This window comes from Callorhinus ursinus, unplaced genomic scaffold (assembly GCF_003265705.2).
Source record: "Callorhinus ursinus isolate GAN/ISIS: 27379988/994484 unplaced genomic scaffold, GSC_fseal_2.0 scaffold56, whole genome shotgun sequence".
Taxonomy (NCBI): Eukaryota; Metazoa; Chordata; class Mammalia; order Carnivora; family Otariidae; genus Callorhinus; species Callorhinus ursinus.
In genome coordinates this window covers 1,432,392-1,439,100 of record NW_027397118.1, presented here as the reverse complement: position 1 = coordinate 1,439,100, position 6,709 = coordinate 1,432,392, and positions in this window count along the sequence as shown.

The window sequence follows — 6,709 nt, the reverse complement described above, 5'->3', positions numbered from 1 at the left end:
TTGTCATTTAACATCTCACAGGTTAATGTCTTCGCGACTTTTTAAATAACGTCAGTAGGGAAAGCACAAGTGAGAAATGCAGTGACTCCAGCTGGTTCTTCCCTCGAGTTGCCACCATTTATATGAAAGACAATCCCATAGGCGAAGGGGTTCTGGGAAGGTTCAAAAGGCCTTATAGAGCTGAAAGATTATTATGAGAAAGCATTTATTGGGCTGGATGTTTAGAACTGAAAAATGAAAACAATTTCTTTTTGAAACTGCCAGCGGACATTCTGGAACACCTATCTGCGTGATCTACCTTTTGGGGTTAGATTGGTCAGAAGCGCCCTTGCTCGGACCCTCCCACCAGGAGCGGTGGCAGCTGGCCCTGTCCCCATCCCCCAAGGCCTCCCTCTGCTGCCTCTCCTTCCCCCCGCCACCGAACAGCCAGGGACCCCACCATGAGCAGGACCATTTCAGCCACCATCCCTTGCTTCTGGGCTGCCCCTGTTGTTTCTTTTTAATGCCATCGATTCATTTCCCTCTTGTTTTGACCAGGCAAACAGCACACATCTGCTGCCACCAGGAGGTGTCAATAGTTCATACTGCTCAATTTGTATGCCCCAAACCCACGGTAGGCCTGATCTGGCAATGCTTGATTCTCAAGTTTCCATTTCAAAGTATTATGTGGCATTCTTGCCATTAAAGATTCATAGGTTGAATTAAAGATTTATTTTAGGGGGTGCATTATTACAAGGCAAATCACGTTCTTTTCATTTTAAACATACTGGCTATTATGATTTCATCTTTTTCTTTTTCTTTTTTTTTTTTTGCTAAAAGCTCAATTACATCATTATCACTCGAGACCCTCCAAATACTAGCTAAAAGCCAGGTTTCTCAGCGGCCAAATGCCTATTGCCCTTTAAGGATTAACTTTGCTGAGAATGAATCCCATCCCTCCAATGCAGAGTTATCTCCCCAGTAAAAAACTGAGCGAGTTTTTTTGCTTAAAACCTCTTCTGGCTTCCTGTGGCTTGCAAAGCCTTCTGCAGACTGGGCCCAGCCTGCCTCTCACATTTCCTGCTGTGCCTCTCAGCTCCCTTTCACACCGGAGGAGCCCTCTCTTTCACATAGGAAGGCCCTCTTCCTGCATCTTTCACTCAAGACTTAGGTCAAGTGACACCCAAATGTCCCACACCTTAGGGCAGAGTGCTCACCCAAGTTTGAGTGCCTCTATGACCTGGTTTACCTGGCCATATCGTAAAATGTCTCTATGTGCATCCCCCCTGCCCCCCAGACTGAGTATCCCAAGGATAGGAATTGAGAATGATTTCTATTTGTAACCCTAGGGTTCAGCACAGTGGCAAACACACTCCATAAAGATTAGTAAGCGTATCAGTAAATGAATGCACAAAGGAATGAATCCACCTGCCCAAGAACTAACACACATATGGTCAACAGAACAAAACAATAAAATCAAACAATACAATGAATAACAGCATCAACATTTTGATTCTTCTATTTGGTACCTAGGGGAAAAAAGCGAGTAGATACAGGGAATAGTAAAATTCCCCAGGGAGGCTTCTAATACACGGTGTGATTACATTAAGTGCTGAAGAAATAATCCAAATGTTCCAAACCCTTGGTTGGGACCAGAGCTTCTGAGCGTCATGTCTGTTGATCTGATCTAATGAGGTTTCAGATGGCAGACAGTAGTCCCATTTGCAGTTGACCAAGAAAGTGTCTGCTCTACCAAGGGGCGGCACCAAAACCTTGTCTTGGAGGAGGGTGCGAGATGCAAGTGTGGAAGCCCAGTCAGTCATGGGGCCACAGATTTCAGCCTTGTTTTCCAGTTGAAAAATGCCAGCAATAAAAATGTTTTGACTTTCATCTATCTGATTCCTGTAGCTATTTCTTGATTAATTCTGAACTCAGAGGAGGAAGCATTTAAATTAGCCACTTCCCAAAGCCCAACGAGTTGCTTACATTCGTTTAGCTCTGAATTGAATGATGGACCCCCGGACCATGGCAGGACCCCATAGAAATATCTCTTTCTTCAACAGACATTTCTGATTGAAGGAGTCTGCCCCATTTGATCTCATTCAGGGTCTCCATTTCCTGTCCAAGAAGAGAACCCCGAGTCTCACTCACATCAGGGCTGGAGGTATGAGCTACACACCAAAATGTGAATGACAACCACCGCAGCACCAACCACACCAGAATGAAACATAGCATCTTGGTGAACTACCAGCCAAGCTGAATCCAACTGTTCATCCTACTCAACTCAAAATAAGCCAAGTTTCACCCAAGAGAAATAGAGAGATACTAAAGACCTCACCCACGACATTGAAGCTAAAACAAATCTTCAAGATACTTTCTGAACCGAGCTGATGTTTCATTCTGTTTCAGTATTGAATACATATCAGGGGATATTTTTTCCAGGGAGAGAAAAATATTCAGCAAATTCAACCATGTTTATTGCTTCCCTGTCTGCCTTTTAATTCCCTCTAATTAGATTGCATTCCCTCTTGGTCACCACCTTTCCGTTCTGTTTCATCTTTGACAATATGTATGCATGAATGACCCCAAAAAAGTAGCCAAAGGATTTTTATCTAAGTTGATATAATATTTCATGTTTTCTCAAAGAAGAAATTTTGAAATTCATGGCTGCAGCATGTATGATGGCAGAATTTCCTCTTCTTAAGAAGCTTGAAAGAATTTGTGAAGGATGATCTTTAAATAGATTTCAAGTAGATGAAACGTGTCCTTTTGCCATCCGGGTAGTTAGCCTGTGGGGCTTCTAGTTCTGACTTGCACGCTGTTCAAACCTGACAGTGGAGCACAAGTTAAATAAGAGGGTTGGAGGGCCATATGCCCATTCAATTGTTTGTTCATTTGCTCATTCATTCATTCATCCATTCAACAAATATTCAGTGAGCCCCTCTGTGATAGACCCATAGCAGATCCAGGAGAATTCGTAGTGAGTAAATCATGGCCCTCTTTGGAGTTCACAGATTAGTAAAGGAAAGAAACAGCAGTGGATAAATCGCCCTAGGATCAGGGCCACGGGGAGGTAGCAAGGAACTCTGAGAACACCTAATGCCTCTGATTAATGGTAGTGACCATTTATTTCTCCATAGATGAAATGCCTATTTCCAGGGAATTTGAGTTCAAGGACATAAATTTATTCAACTCTATTTAACTGTATTCTGTCAAGCAGGAAGTACTTTTAAAAACCTGACAAGGGGCCCTTAACAGCATCAACGACATAGCATCAGCAGGCTAAGCTAAGATTAGAAAAGCCCTGGGGGTGCCTGGGTGGTACAGTCCTTTTGAGCATTTAACTCTTGATCTCAGCTAAGGTCTTGATCTCAGGGTGTGAGTTCAAGCCGCACGTTGGGCTCCATGCTGGGCGTGGAGTTTGTTTAAAAGAGAAAGGAAGCAAGAAAGAGAGAGAGAGAGAGAGAGAGAGAGAGAGAGAGAGAGAAAGAAAGAAAGAAAGAAAGAAAGAAAGAAAGAAAGAAAGAAAGAAAGAAAGAAAGAAAGAAAAGAAGAAGAAAGAAAAGAAAGAAAGAAAGAAAGAAGAAAGAAAGAAAGAAAGAAAGAAAGAAAGAAAGAAAGAAAGAAAGAAAGAAAGAAAGAAAGAAAGAAAGAAAGAAAAGAAAGGAGAAAAGAAAAGAACCCAAAATATTAGTTGCAGCCAACTGTGCTTTCACTTTGGGCTAGGCACACTTCAAAGCACTTAAATTCATTGCACCCTCAAAACCATCCTATAAGGTAGGTACCACTGTAATCCCCATTCATAAATGGTGAGCCTAAGGCACAGGGAGAATGAATGACTTGTCCAAGCACAGTCAGCATATATCTTTATTTACTCAGTGGAATACAGCCCAGAGGCATTCTCTTGAGCTAACAACCCCTTGATGTTAGTTTTCTCTCTTTCCCCCTGTCTTTCATAAAAATTATGTGCACTGTTTACAAAAAGCAACCAAATGAAAAACCGAAACAGTCATGCTTCATGGGTTTGAGGATTCTAAGTTCATAGGAATTCTGTTTCTTTCAAAAATTAAACTTTTTATCTTCCATGAATGTTCTCATACAGGACTAAAACATAACAGCTTAAATTTTTAAAAAGCAGTAATGTGAAATCTAATAGGTAAAACTTAGAATCAGAAAAAATGAGTAAAGCATATAAAAGTAATAGCTTTTCTTTCAGTGAGACAAACTAAATTTAAAACAAGAACAGTAAACTTTGGCTCCCTAAATTCATTTTAGAGACATGAACATAAAATCACTGCGAAGTTATAGGTTATTTTTTTAAGTCATAAGAACAAGTCCCTCCCTTATGTTTCTTTTTTCTTTTTTCTTTTTAAGATTTTATTTATTTATTCGACAGAGAGAGAGACTGCGAGAGAGGGAACACAAGCAGGGGGAGTGGGAGAGGGAGAAGCAGGCTTCCCGCCGAGCAGGGAGCCCAATGTGGAGCTCGATCCCAGGACCCTGAGATCATGACCTGAGCCGAAGACAGTCGCTTAACCAACTGAGCCACCCAGGCGCCCCCCTCCCTTACTTTTCAAAGATGAAAGCAGAAAGATTTATTGAACTTTAGTGAAATAAAGATTTGAGCATCCATTCTGCCCAAGGGACTGTACTTAATCATCATGCCTCAAATTCTCACAACTAGAAATACTCCTTTGGATTAAAACATTATCATCAGAAGGTTTCTATACCCTATATATTAACCTAAGAGGCAAGGAAGCCTATAACATATGAGTCTTTTGTGATAAAGTATTATCACCTAATTTGTAAAATTAGCTAACTACAACCCTGGAAAGCATTCAGCACAAAAATGTAACAGAAGAGGATTTAGGAAGACTAAATTTAATTAATGATGAATCTTCATGACTTTTCATGTCATTTTGAGAATTCTATTTCTTATTGATTTGTAAGAACTTATTATATATGTTAGTGAAAACCTGCTGGGTTAGATCCTTTGCATTTCTTCTCCTTTCTTCTGGTAACAGAGTCACTTTGTATTATGGAAAATGCATTCCAGGTATTTTGTATGGCACTGACCTACCCTTCTCCCTGACACAAGGGTAGCACACAATCCATGCCTGGCCAGAAACATCGGTGGATAAACGACTAGAACCTAAGAACAAAAGAGAAAGTAACCCTCCTCCAGCCACAGGCTTATGCAGCAACGGACCTGGGACCCAAGCTGGGCCAAAATCTTTCCAAAAGCTTTTCGGCTAGAACTTCAGAGAAGCAGCAGTCTTTCCCAGAGGACTGTCAAGCTGGTAGGGTAGGAGGCACTGGACTACAGACAACCAACATGGCTTCCTTGTGAAGAGAACTTCGGGCCACTCCATCCCTGGACTTGCCAGTGACAGAAGCCAGCAAATCCTCTTGTATGCTTCAGCAGTATTTGAATTGGATGATTTTCACTTCAAGTAGAAGCAGGCTTACAAAATCACATATTAAAGATATTCACATCTTGTCCGCCACAAATGTGGCAAGTGCTTTCCCCAATGGTTGCCTTTTAAGTTGACGGTTTCTGTCATATAGAAGTGTTTCATTTTTAAGGAGTTAATCTGTTCCCACTTTAGGGTCTAGTTTTGTTGATACACTTCAAACATCTTCCTCAAAGCCTTCTCTCACCAAAGTTAACAAATAGTTATCTATTTTTTTCTAGTATTTTTATCGGGTTTTTTTACATTTAACCTTTTAATCCATCTTAAATTTGTTGTATTGTCAAGTGTGTAATAAGTAGCCAATTTTGTTTACAGATAGTTGTCCCAACACCGTTTGGTGAACAATCCAATCTTTTTCCAATTATTCCAGTGCTACCTTCACTTTGTCCCAATCCATAATCGTGCTTGGCTTTTGTTTTGGCTGTCAGTTAGGTTCATCTGGACCTCCCACTTTCTGTACCAGTTTTAATTAGTTAATTTTTATACCTGGTAGAAGAAAGTTTATTTCCATTCTTTTTCTTTTTCTAGCTATTCTTGCATATTTATATTTCCAGATTACTTTTAGAATCGTTTTTCTTTTAAGTTTCATAATAATCTTACTGGGATTTCCTTGGAACTGGATATGTGTATGAATTTGGAGAGAAGTGATATGTTCATAATATCGAGTCCACTCATGCAAAGATGGGATGCACTCTTGATTATTAAATTTATTTTTATATTCCTCAGTAGAATTTGATAACTTTCCTTACACTGGTCCTGGGCAGTTTGTGTTTTTGTTAGATTTTTAAGTGGGATTGTTTAAGCCATCATATTTTCTAAATAGTGTTTACTATTACATAAGATACCTATTGGTCTAAGACAGTAAAGCTCCCTTGGTCCTAACAGTCTTTCAGTATTTCTTGGGTTTTTCAGATGGACAGTCTCAGTACCTGTAAATAACAATATTTTTGCCACCTCCTTTCTAAGACATGAACCTCGTTTCTTATTTTCACTAATTAGTTGGCGAGTGCTTCCAGGAACTTGTTAAAACATACCCACGAGAGGATGTGTTGCTCTTCTTTCCAACTGTAATGATATGATTCTAGTGGGTTTCAGATAGAATATTGAAAATATTGGAATATTCTGGAAGAAAAGAAACCATGTACCCGTCAGCAGTCACTCCTCATCCCCCTCTCCTGCCAGCCCCTGGCAAATACTAATCTATTTCCTGTCTCTATAGATTGGCCTATTCTTGTCATTTCCTATAAAGGGAATCA